This window comes from Mus musculus, chromosome 5 (assembly GCF_000001635.26).
Source record: "Mus musculus strain C57BL/6J chromosome 5, GRCm38.p6 C57BL/6J".
In the NCBI taxonomy this organism is placed as follows: domain Eukaryota; kingdom Metazoa; phylum Chordata; class Mammalia; order Rodentia; family Muridae; genus Mus; species Mus musculus.
The window spans coordinates 101,446,154-101,459,502 of record NC_000071.6 but is presented as its reverse complement, the minus strand read 5'-3'; the positions used below and the strand labels follow the sequence as shown (position 1 = coordinate 101,459,502).

The window sequence follows — 13,349 nt, the reverse complement described above, 5'->3', positions numbered from 1 at the left end:
TCTCTATCTTCATATCTTGTTTCAATCTGGACATGGCATTGTAATGCTTAGGTCAAGAATCTCCCGTCTCAAGCTTGTGCAAACAATTCTTAGCATTTATTCTTCTGCCTTGTCAATAAATCCTGGTCACCCAATGGCTGGGCAGAAGAGAAAATAGGGTGGGATGTCCACTAGCCAGGAGGAGAGGAGGTGAGGGGAGATTCAGATCATCAGACAGAGAAGAGGGTTCAAGAAGACATGGTGAGAAAAGACATCTGAAGCCTCAAAATCCAGATCAATAATAAGATGCAAGTATCATGGGATGGGACTGGGAGGCAGGCAGATTAGCATAGGAGGTTAAGGTAGATCATTTGACTGCTCAACGACTGAGATGCAGCTTGGAATAAATCTTGGTTTCTGTGTGGTTACTGGGGAATAGAAAGGGTAAAGAAACACAGCCATCAGATTAATTCATTGTTTATATTTATATTAAAATAACTAATTTTAAAGAGAACTATTCTTGGAGGTTGGTCTCTGTCCTCTTTGTATATACTACTTCTAGTAGTACTATGTCACCACCCCCCCAGAGAGAGAGAGAGAGAGAGAGAGAGAGAGAAAGAGAGAGGAGAGAGAGAGAGGAGAGAGAGAGATGTTTCTTTTACCTTTGCTCCCCCTTCTTTCAAGCATCCTGCAATTTTCTCCTCCATCAGTGGAAGAAGCAAGAGCTTTCTGATGACCATGGCAGCTCTAAGCTCCCATGTCTTATGAGTACTCAAATGCACACATGTTATGAATCACCCATAACAACCACTGACTTAGATGAAGAAATATTCCTGACTCACAAGTGAGTGAAGAAGGCTTTTCATAGATGGACTAGCATATGGAGAAGGGACTGTGATGCCATTATCTTGAATATGGTCATTTAAGAAGACAGGTATATTTTCAGCACCATCTTCTATTCTGTTGGATCCACTTGGATCCACTAACTTTATTTGGAATTATTAATAGCATGCCTAGTCCAAATGAGAAAGTGCAATTCAGATGTGAAGCGCAATTAAGATTCATTAGATCCACTGAGAAACTGGGTAAAACACACTACACATCTCGTACTGAGTCTGGCAAATACAACTGGTTTTCTCAAGGACAATACTCTGCAGATAAGTAGTTACAGAGCTCAGAGAAGTAGTGACCAGTGTAAGTGACCAAAATGACAGGAAAACTTACAATGTAGATTCTAAGGTGACTTGAAAAGTGTGGCTTAATGACAATAATAAATGAGGTTTTAAGACATGTGGAGCACATGGAACAGAAAAGCACTTCTATTATTTTGTAGCAACCAATGAAGGAAAGCCATGTACAGAAGCATAGACTCAATGTTCTTGACCATCATTTGAATCAGGGATTCAGTGCTTGGTATGAACTGACATTTACAGTGTGAACTGTCAATCATAGTGTGAACTGTCATTCACAGTGTGAACTGACATTCATAGTGTGAACTGTCAATCATAGTGTGAAAGGAAGCCCTGGTTCACTAAGTGCTCACCTATCATGTCCTGGATTGAGCATTTCACTCATTATGCAGTGAAATCTTTTCCAAGTCAAATGTTGTATTTGAAATTACTATCTAAATCTCAGAGGGGGAAACTGAGGCAAAGAGTTTGCCTCACAGCTATAGAGCCAGAGAGTCAGGATTCTGATAGACACTGCCTGGTTTCAGGATTTGTATCTGCATTATCTACATTACTCTCTGTTGGGAGCTATTTGCAGCTTCTCTGAAACACAGACACACAGACACACACACACACACAGACACACACACACACACACACACACACACACACACACACACACACACACAGAGAGAGAGAGAGAGAGAGAGAGAGAGAGAGAGAGAGAGAGAGAGAGAGAGAGAAGTCTAAATGTATTTTAGCAAATTGTTTCTGTTAGCTTGTGGCTTTGCTCCCTGTGGCACTGTAGTATAAAAGACTATGAGAAATACACTGCTTCTGGTGTGGTAATGACCTACATCCCTCCCATTATCTGTCTCTTGTGTAGTTTTTCTATCTTTCCTATAATCATTCTCACTACCCCCACAGAGTATAGATCAACTTTCTATAGGCTGCCCCGGTACAAGCTGCCAAATGACCATGAACAAGGCTTTTTGTAGAAAACTAAAAATGGGAGATTACATGATACAGTGTGGTTGAGAAAGACCCCTAAAGAATGAAACTGAGTTTGAGCTTGAATACCAAAACACTACACAAAATGATCCATTTCTTTCCTGATAGTTGGTATTCTTTTTCAGGGTTCCTTGAAGCTACCAATTATGGGAAATATAATTTACTGTCTCTTGCTTATGTTTACCTAGAGAAAGAAGAGGAACTGGTCCCTCTTGGCTGGCTCAGCCTTGTTGTAACAAGGACTGAACTGTGGGTACAAGGTTAAGCAGCTTCCCTGGACTTGTAGACAAGCGTGTTGATTGTTGATAGTGATTCAAACTCCCTTGAGCTGGGACTCCTGAAGCTCTCATATTGGGAGGTCTTCCAAATATGCTCATTCCCTCAGTTGTGAGGATGCTAACATGGGATCATAAGTATGAGCTACCAGTCCATTGTGTGGGAAAAGGGCCATGTGCTCACTGTACTCTCAGGACCTGACATTTATAGCTAATCATATGATTCCACTTGAGCATGACCTCAGACTTAGAGTTAATCACATGACCCCATCTGAGTATTACCACAAACTTATACCTAATCACATGACCCCACCTGAGCACAGTCTCAGGCCCTAATGTATGATGAACACTTAAGCTAACACCACTATTTTAAGTAGTTTATTTAGATGTACTGAAGCCATTTATGAGTCAGAAGCTACCACTATAGCCTATTAGCAGGAGAATAAATGCATAGATGCCACAAACATTAATATCTTTTTTTAACATATTTTACTAGATTTAAAATATTTTCATGTTGTACTGTCTGGTTTTGTGTGTCAACTTGACACAAGCTGGGGTTATCACAGAGAAAGGACCTTCCCTTGAGGAAATGCCTCCATGAGATCTAGCTGTAAGGCATTTTCTCAATTAGTGATCAAGGATTGTTGGTGATGCCATCCCTAGGCTGGTGGTCCTGGGTTCTATAAGAAAGCAAGCTGATTGTGTAGCCAGTCTGTTAGTCTATGTCTTTTTATTGGGGAATTGAGTCCATTGATATTAAGAGATATTAAGGAAAAGTAATTGTTGCTTCCTATTATTTTTGTTGTTAAAGTTGGCATTCTGTTCTTGTGGCTGTCTTCTTTTAGGTTTGTTGAGGGATTACTTTCTTGCTTTTTCTAGAACGTGGTTTCTGTCCTTGTATTTGTTTTTTTCTGTTATTATCCTTTGAAGGGCTGGATTCGTGGAAAGATAATGTGTGAATTTGGTTTAGTCGTGGAATACTTTGGTTTCTCCATCAATGGTAATTGAGAGTTTGGCTGGGTATAGTAGCCTGGGCTGGCATTTCTGTTCTCTTAGTGTCTGTATAACATCTGTCCAGGCTCTTCTGGCTTTCATAGTCTCTGGTGAAAAATCTGGTGTAATTCTGATAGGCTTTCCTTTATATGTTACTTGACCTTAAAACACCCATGGAAGGAGTTACAGAGACAAAGTTTGGAGCTGTGACAAAAGGATGGACCATCTAGAGACTGCCATATCAGGGGATCCATCCCATAATCAGCTTCCAAACGCTGACACCATTGCACACACTAGCAAGATTTTACTGAAAGGACCCAGATAGAGCTGTCTCTTGTGAGACTATGCCGGGGCCTAGCAAACACAGAAGTGGATGCTCACAGTCAGCTATTGGATGGATCACAGGGCCCCCAATGGAGGAGCTAGAGAAAGTACCCAAGGAGCTAAAGGGATCTGCAACCCTATAGGTGGAACAACATTATGAACTAACCAGTACCCCAGAGCTCTTGACTGTAGCTGCATATGTATCAAAAGATGGCCTAGTCGGCCATCACTGGAAAGAGAGGCCCATTGGACTTGCAAACTTTATATGCCCCAGTACAGGGGAACGCCAGGGCCAAAAAGTGGGAGTGGGTGGATAGGGGAGTGGGGGGGAGGGTAGGGGGGACTTTTGGGATAGTATTGGAAATGTAAATGAGGAAAATACCTAATAAAAATAAAAAAAAAGAAAGAAAGAAAGCTGAGCAAGCGAGGGGAAGCAAGCCAGTAAGCAACATCCCTCTATGGCCTCTGGATCAGCTCCTGCCTCCAAGTTTCTGCCCTGTGTGAGTTCCTGTCCTGACTTCCTTTGGTGATGAACAGCAATGTGGAAGTGTAAGCTGAATAAATCCTTTCCTCCCCAACTTGCTTATTGATCATGATGTTCTGTGCAGGAATACAAACCCTGACTATGACACATGTGTTTCTGGAGCTGAAGTAGAGGCAGAGCTAAGAAAAGGAAGGAAGGATTTAAATTAATTGAGTATTCTCTAGTACAGTGGTTATCAACCTTTGTAGTGCTGAGGCCCTATAACACAGTTCCTCATGTTTCAGTCACCCCCCATCACAAAATTATTGCATTGCTACTTCATAACTGTAATTTTGTTACTGTTACAAGTTGTAATGTACCTGTCTGACACTCAGCATACTGCTATGTGGCCCCCAAGGAGTCATGAAACACAGGCTGAGAACTGCTTCTTTAGTAGTTCTTCTCCACGCCTCTGAGGTTTACCTCGGTGAATGTGGAGTCTGATGAATGTTCCTTTCTGAAGAAAACTTCTGCTTTATAAATGAGAAAAGTCCCACTTTCCTTATATAGTTATTTGACATTTAAAAAAGGCTTTGATTATGATTACCAAATTAAATCAGCCTTATAATGAGTTGGAAATCATTCTGAAGATGAATCACTGAGAGCTATGTCAGTCAAAAAACACATTAACACTTCATTATACACAAAATTCTCTATGATTTTAGAAGATGTGATTGAAAGGCCATTTTGTCTGTGAGGTCCTGATGAGATGTTGTTAGCATGAATGATCTCCAAAAAGTCCCCTTTTGGAATCATTGTCTTATCCCATTCTGTCTGGTCCCAAGAGCTTTTACTCCTTTTAACACACAATTTTAAAATTAAAAGTTATATGATTCAGCTTATTATAATGTCTTGCTCTGAGAGAATTAATATAATTTCTCCTACCTTCCTCTTGCATTGTATTTTCATGTTAAGAAATCTTAAATCATCTCCCATTGTCTATACATAAAACTCTTTAATATACTGAATCACACACTCGTTTTAAATATCACAGAGTTGTAGAATTAATCCCAAATCTACTTTCCATGGTAATAGGTCACATGTTTTCAATCATTACACTTCTTTTAATCAGTTCATATGCTCCCTGAATAATTATATTGTAGGTACACTGGAAGAATATATAGTATTTTCAATGTATTGGTTGTCTAGGATACCTATGTGACTTAATTATTAGTAAAATACTACAATGAAATTTAATGTCTCTAGGTACAAGTTATGATTTAAGTCTGAAATCTTCCCACAAGTTTGTGTGCTTGAACAATGGTCCCCAATTGGGGACTTGCTTGGGAGGTTGTGGAAGCTCTAGGGGGTGGAGCTTGGCTGACTGAGGTTGGTTGCTGGGGAAAGGCATAACATTCGGGCCCTCCTTGTAGTCCAGCTTTCTGCATTGTGATTGACAGAAATGTAAAGAAGGTGAGGATGTGACCCTTCCTCTAATGAGGGGCTTTGCCATGTCTCCTCTGCTATGATGGACTAAGAGAGCCCAGAAACCAGAAGCAGATAAACCTTATGTCTCCTCCTTTGCCACGATGGATCAAGAGAGCCCAGAAACCAGGAGTAGATAAACCTTTTCTACTGAGTTGCTTCTGTCAGATATTTTGGTCACAGCAATGATACAGTACATTTAATCTGTATAGTTATTTATTCCAAAAACTTTATTCTTGAGTATTTTTTTAATTTAATAAGAAAAGTAAAGGATACACAGTGAGATGCAATTGTTTTAAAGTTATTTTTACATTGTATAGAATTTAGCTATGGGTAGTCACTAACCAGCTCATGCCGGGGAGGTATACTGATAATTCTATTAGGCCACCACCTCCACCACTCAAATGTGTAGACCTGTAATTACGTTTGTAAGGTACAGAGTTGACACTATTTAACAGTGGTGAGTCTGTTCTTCACCTACACCATCCCAAAATCACTTCCAGGTTTACAACCTAGAGCAGTAGTCAACAGATCTTTTTAGTTTGAGCTCATTTGCACTTGTAAAACTTGAGCACCCCATCCAACAGATCTTCCTTTTATAAACTACTATACTTATGAAACTAAACTTTAACTTGGAAAAAAATTTAAAAGGCAGTTTTATTAATCCATTCATCAATAAGAATGACAAAGATGTTAAATGTTAATAAAATTTAAAAAATAATCCTATACTTCTAAAACACACATAAAGGAAAAGGGTAAGGGTGGTATTGTCATCTCTAAAACATTCTGTAAATCTCTTTAAGGTATCATTTCTCTAAAGCTGGGTGGATTCCATGATTGCATCTTCATACAATCTGATGCGATTTAAAGCTCTATGTGAAGCATATGAGGAAAAGTTTTCTACGTGTAGTTTCAAAGCAAAGTAGCATTTCATAGCTATTTTCAGAAAACTACAGTTATTCTTTTTGATACTCCATTAAACTATACATATTTTCATAAAGCTGGTTGCAGTGTGAGATTTAATATTTTTAAGTTGAAATCTTTGTACTCTTGCACAGAAATGAGTTGCGCTGTCTTATATTTTGAGAACTTGGTCCTAAACTTGTACATGAGTTCATGATGTCCTATATTAGTCTTCTGGACAATATTGGTTCACTGAGCTATCTAAGCTGTGGTGGTCTGAGTCAGAATGGCCCCTCTAGGCTCATATATTTCAATCTTTGGTCATCAGGGAGTGGCATTGTTTGAGAAGAATTAGGTGGCATGACCTTGTTGGGGGAATTGTGTCACTGGGGATGTGCTTTTAAAGCTCATGGTAGAACCAGTCTTCCCCCTGCCCCCACCCCCATCCCGTGCCTCTCCCTCTCCCCCCTCTCCCCCTCTCTCCCCTCTCTCCCTCTCCCCCTCTCTCCCCCTCTCCCTCTCCCCCCTCTCTCCCTCTCCCTCTCTCCCTCTCCCCCTCTCTCCCTCTCCCTCTCCCCTCTCTCTCTCCCTCTCTCTCTCTTTCTCTCTCTCCCTCTCCCTCTCTCCACCTCCCCCCTCTCTCCCTCTCCCTCTCCCCCCTCTCTCCCTCTCCCTCTCCCCCCTCTCCCTTTCCCAGCTACTGTTCCAGCTCCAAGCTTGCCACCATGCTCCCTACCATCAATAATGAACTGATCATCTGAAGCTGTAAGCAAGCCCCAGGTAAATGGTTTCTTTGATGAGCGTTGCCTTGGACGTGGTGTCTCTTCAGAGCAGTAGAGCAGTGACTAAGACACTAGTTTTTAGAAACACCAATGCATGTGTTGTCAATGTGCTTTATAGATCACATCAGAAAAGTCCCTAGATATTGGGAAACTGTTGAGTCTGTGAGGGTAGATAGTTCTTTTCAAAAATTTCTGAAATTTCAACTTTTGTATGGACAATAAATATTGGTAATTGTTCATTTTTCAAAGTCACAAACTCATGTTGATGAGTATAATTTTTCCAACTCTTTAGGTCAAAACCAGTTGTTATTTTAAGAAAAGAAATGTTACTTGGTGGGGGAATTCAGAGACTAATGGCTGCTTAAGGTGTTAAGAATCAGTGAGTGTTGAGTGCCGAACCCTCTGCAGGACATTATCACCTCCTTTTAGGCCCAGATGGCACTGGGAGACAGGGAGAAGGAAGAATGTAAAAGGAGGATGGTTCAGAGGAGGACTGTAAGTTGCTGCTCTCTGGCATGCCACAGCCATTTCAACTCTGAATCCACAGAAACTGTTTGTCTGAACTGGACCCACACGAGACAGCCTAGGGCCTGAACTGCTGTTGGTAAAGGACTGGCTTGGCTATTGATGCATGCTGAGGAAAAACACCATTGTCTTCAGTTGTGAGGTCACTGGGAAGCCCACCAGGCTCTATTGAGTATAAAACAAACTATAGCACAGTCACCAATGGCCCTGGTTAAGCTCAGCTGGGTATAAAATAAAAGACAGGACTGAGGGAAAGAAAAGGGTCTGTAGGGAGGAAGGGCACAGAAAGCTGTGGGAAAAGATAAGAGAGGTTAATAGGCAACAGGAATCAGTATATATTTGGAAAATTGTTAGGGGACAAGTTTAATGACTAAGAAATGATGTTTGCAAAGAATGCAGACACACACACACACACACACACACACACACACACACACACACAGTGATTTCTTTCCCCTGAGGTGACCACCATCTCACGCATAGCAGAAGTGCTTAATGACTCCATGCCATGTTGTCACAAAGAATGTTAAAACACGTGTGCTCGAGGTTGAATGTTAATAGACTTCATTTGTGTTAGTTTATAAAAGAACCCATTTTTTTAAAGAAACTCATACTAAGAAGTTCAAAGTTATAGCAATGAAGACCATAATAGTAATATGGTTGACTATTTTTGTTTATAGTAGGATTATACATCCCTGTTGTGCCTTCAGTACTAACACCCCTACTACTCCCTTGGCATTATATCTTTATTATGAGCTCACAGATGCCATGACAACTGATGATGCCATTGTCTTTAAGCATGAATGTGTTATGTGCTGCTTTTGTGTTATCAATACAGTTAATATAGTGTAAAGGGAAAATAATGCTCTTCTATTATGAAAATCGTTTGACCTTGTGGACTCTTATAGATTCCCGGAGATGTGTAGACATTTGGAGAACTACTGCCCTTGAGAAATTTTTGTATGCATGTAAACACAGACAGGTACACTGAAGATCATTGTGGTGCTATATAAAGAATAAGGGGAAGATGCCCTTTGACAGAATAAGCATTTGTGTATGTACACATAGTACACACACACATATGCACACACATGTAATTCCAGAAACACAGGGATACAGAGATAGGAAGAAAACGGTTCAGGCAGGGGAGGGAAGGACTAGGTAAAGGAATCAAGTACATGAAATTTTCTCTAGGTCTGAAGTGCTGTACAAGGAAAATGACATAAAATGCCGAGCTCACCCAGAAGGCTCTGTGTCGTTGGACATGGGGAAAGAAGGCTGCAGGTGGATTGGGTGCTGATCTTCTTTATTGGTAAACAAAGAGAACAATATAGAACAGCAGAGAGACATATCTCATTTCATTTATCTCTAAATGATAGTGAGAACTAGCATTTCAGAGATTAGGAATGCATTTTAGCAGCCCAGCCTAGACATGGAGGTGACTAGTCTACAAGAACTGTTAGGGATGTCAGTGTTTCCATGGAAATAGGAACAAACAATAAGAGAAAAATTAAAGTACCAATAAGTAAAACCTTCAGAATCAAGAAAACTTGGGATTCTAGGAACAGAGCAATTTAAATGAGATATGGGGACCATATATGACTTTAAAATACATTATTTATGTGCCATTGTAGCACAGAGCTATTCCAAGATGTAAATTGACTGGAGAATTGTTCCTAAGTTGTTTCAAGGCATCAACTCTACTTGCAACTTTTTAAAGTTCCTTCTTACTGTGGAGAGCCGTGAGCAATTGCCATCATGAGCCTCCGCTGTGCCTAACTGGTAAACAAGTAATGTGCACAGGTGCAAGAGTAAATTCGTGCCAAGTCACTGCCCTTCCCGGGGCGTAGTAATGGGGTGATGAGTGAGCAGCTAATCAGGAGCTGACACGTCACATGGAGGGGTATATAAGCAGCATCATTTTCCTTGTTCGGGGTTCTTCTTTCGCCTATGCAATCAATGCTCTCCCAATAAATGTGTGCAGAAGGATCCTGTTGCAGCGTCGTTCTTCCTGGCCAGTTGAGCATGCGCAAGATCTTACGTCCTATTCTAAAATAATCCTATGAGCTAATGCTAAAAAGTATTTGACCTACATGAAGTTAACCTAATAGGTTTCTCTGCCGATGAAATGAACCAACTGAAGCCAAATCAGAAGTATAAAGACAGGTTTATTGAATGGCAGCTCTTGGGTGAGTTCACTGATCTCACAGGTGGAGGTCATGGCAGTTATGGGATGAAACATTGGGGTTTCATGGAATTTGGGCATGGATGAGGACATGGAGCTTGTATTATGCCCATATAAGGTAAAAGAGCTGAGCCCCTGGGCAGAAACTCATGGGTGGATAACTGGAAACTCAGAGATGGGGAGAGATGACATGTTAGCCCCAAATTTTCTCCTTGCAGGTGAGTTTAGGGGAAGAAGAGCAAATGGGGTTTCTTAGTTTGTAAGGGGGTTAAGCAGGAGTTCCAACCAAACAACCTACATTTGTATTCAAGAATCTAGGTTTTTGGATAACCCAAGAAAGCAGCGCCAACCATAGGATGTTGTCTGAGTGTGGCTTGTTTTCTTTTGATGCATACACTAGATACACGGATGTAGCCTGCCTGCTCACAGACCCAAATGTTACAGCACAGACCCATAAAGCAAGGAGGTGGCTGGAGCTTTGCTCTGTGTAGTTTCTTCCATGTGGGTCTGGGTTCATCCAACCCGACCAGACTGTAGTTTGACCATCTACAAGCAATCTGTAGACTGGTAAGGTAGGCTGGGCTGGTCAGGCCTTTCGTCTCTCTTTTATTACGAATTTGGACTGAAAGGAGGAGATGGTCACAGGTGAACTGAGTGGAAAATTCAGAGATGCCTTAAGTAAGGTTTTGTGACTCAGAACCAAGTCAAAGATGGGGTGGGGGGAGTGTGAACTGTCATGAGATGAGAAGAATGAATTACATGTATCTAAGAAACAAAGACATAAAATAAAGCACTGTGTGTCTGCTGCAAGTGAAAACAGAAAATAGCCTGTTTTCAGAGCTATCTACATTCTTGATGCCTTAGCTACATCTGGATCCAGCATCCTCACTAAGTGTGTGGGTGGGTTTCTAGTCATATGACTGCTTAAGTTTGATAGTAGACCTCTCACTATTGGGTGGATTAATGACTTTAAAATGCAGGTATTGGCAGCAGAATATTATTTATAGCCATTCATTATTTATAGAGCATACTTACCAATGACTTTTTACTTAAAATAGCCAAAATCTAGGAAAAGCAACTTTCAGAATAGAAATGCAGTCAAGTGATGGCTAGGGGAGGTGCAGACCTTCTTTCTTTAAAAAGAGACTCTAAGAAGGAAGTTACTGTTTATCTAGTTTCTGGGAAAATAACTAAATCCTGGCTTTGTTTGTTCAGCTGAGTGTCTAGAACTGAGTTCACTGCTGTAGTGCAACCAAGGATTGTCTTCCTAGAAGACTCTCCTCCAGACACAGTCTGGAGCCTTTGAGGGAATTTAGCCTGTAAGGAACTCTCCTTTCTTTACACATGATGTGAGTATCTCATGTTAGAATGGTCACGGATGCACTACTGGCCACACTGCTTTGCCTAGAAAGTTTGAAAGTAAACTTGAACCAGCATACATTCAGAAAAGAGGACCACTATATACAGTGTTATTATTATTAGCAAGTAATCCCTGTAGACTTTCTTCAGTTCTTTTATCATCAATTGTACAATGCTATTCATGTGTTCAATGTGTTGATTCAATCCTTCAACAATCGTATGAGATAGATGTTACATTCATCCTATTTTTAGGTGAGGGAAAGGGCTTGCAGTTGCCTAGGTCAAGCTACTACAGAGGTTTGAAGGGGAATTTGTGTCCAGGCAACCTGGCTCCAGAATCTGTTATCACAACTAATACATAGTATTTTATTGACATATTTCTAGGACCCATCAATGCATGTATTAAAAATCTAGGTAGTTCATTCTCTGTTGTCCCACAGACATGATTTGTTAGTGGTTTAAAGTGTCATTGTTGGGAGCTATCCATCGCATTAGTTTTTATTATAGAGCCCAAATTTCTTAATTAAATATAGGAAATGATAGGAGAAAGTTGTTGATGGTTATTTTTTATTTGCTAAATGTTCTACAAATCTATTTCTGGTTCTGTTTGTACTAATTGCTCTTTATCGTGGATGTTGATACTATCATCTGTCGTCAGAGACCATGTCTAGTAAATTTTGAGTGTTGAAACTATAAATTTTGTGTTGCTGAAGGTGTGGCTTTCATGGGCATATTTTAAATGGTGTACAGTCTTTGTTTTGGTCAGGCAAATCATTTATTTGGTTTGATCATGTGGGTGACCAATGTTATATAATAGAAGAAATCCAGGGTAACTCGTGCCCCAGGGATGCCTTGGTCCCACTACCAAGGCAAAGCAGCACTCTGGGATGCATAAAGAATGCTCAGATATGCAGAGCTTACACAGGCTCAACAGTCACGGGAACTGATTGCTTTGCCCCAATTTAATTGTTACCTGCTAGTTACTGGTATCCTTGTTGTGATGAAGTACCCAAAGGACATAATTGAAAGGAGGAAGAATTTACTTTGTTACAGAGTTTTGGAAGACTCAAGGCATCGTGGTCCAGAGGGTGTGGCTGAACAGTTCCTGCTGTGATCTCTTAGCAAACGGAGAGAAGGAATCCTGTTCAGACACTAGGTATTTATTTTATTTTATTTTATTTTATTTTATTTTATTTTATTTTATTTTATTTTACTTTACTTTACTTTACTTTACTTTACTTTATTTGGAAGCCTCAGTCCAAGGGATGGGGACACTCACATTCAGGATAGGCCTCTCTCCTTGAGTTAGTCATCACTGAGAATGCTCTGACAGATATAACGAGAGAAGTGTCTGGCAATCTTCTAGGTGATCCAAAGTCCAGACAAGCTGATGTGAACAGTAGCCAGCATGGTTTTTCCTTCTGTACACATGGTTCTTAGTTTTCAGCAACAATATATGATTCTTGTTTGCAATTTTGTGTCTTCTAGTACTGTGCACCACACGTTCTAGCTGTAACCCATCCAGTCCTTCAGCTCTGGGAGGTCGTGGTCAAGATATTCTGTCTTCTCCTTGCCTCTTTGAAATTCCCCAAAGAAGAAATCTAGGTAAATTTTGACTTACCTCCTTTTTTTCAAGATCACAGGTGAGTGCTGGGTCTCTTTCAAATATTTACCTTGAGTTATAGAACATCTACTATGTATGATATAGTATTAGTTATAATATATTACATAATCATTTTAGAAGGAAATGTATTGATAAAAGTGAATTGCTTAATGTGAATTTGTATTCATGGATGCAAGATAAGAAAACAACAATAAAATGTGGTAAACTTTAAAATTTTTAACAAATAGCAACATTTGAACTAAAACTAAACTCCTCTAGGAGTGGGAACGGCT

General features: G+C 40.2%; 1 long non-coding RNA gene across 1 annotated transcript; it reads left to right on the top strand.

The window, feature by feature from the left end:
• The first annotated feature begins 10,036 nt into the window (after positions 1–10,036).
• Positions 10,037–13,038, top strand: Gm42131. Its single transcript, XR_880486.2, has 3 exons — positions 10,037–10,098; positions 12,507–12,609; positions 12,942–13,038. It is a non-coding gene; the product is annotated as a predicted gene, 42131 (long non-coding RNA).
• Positions 13,039–13,349: the final 311 nt, after the last annotated feature.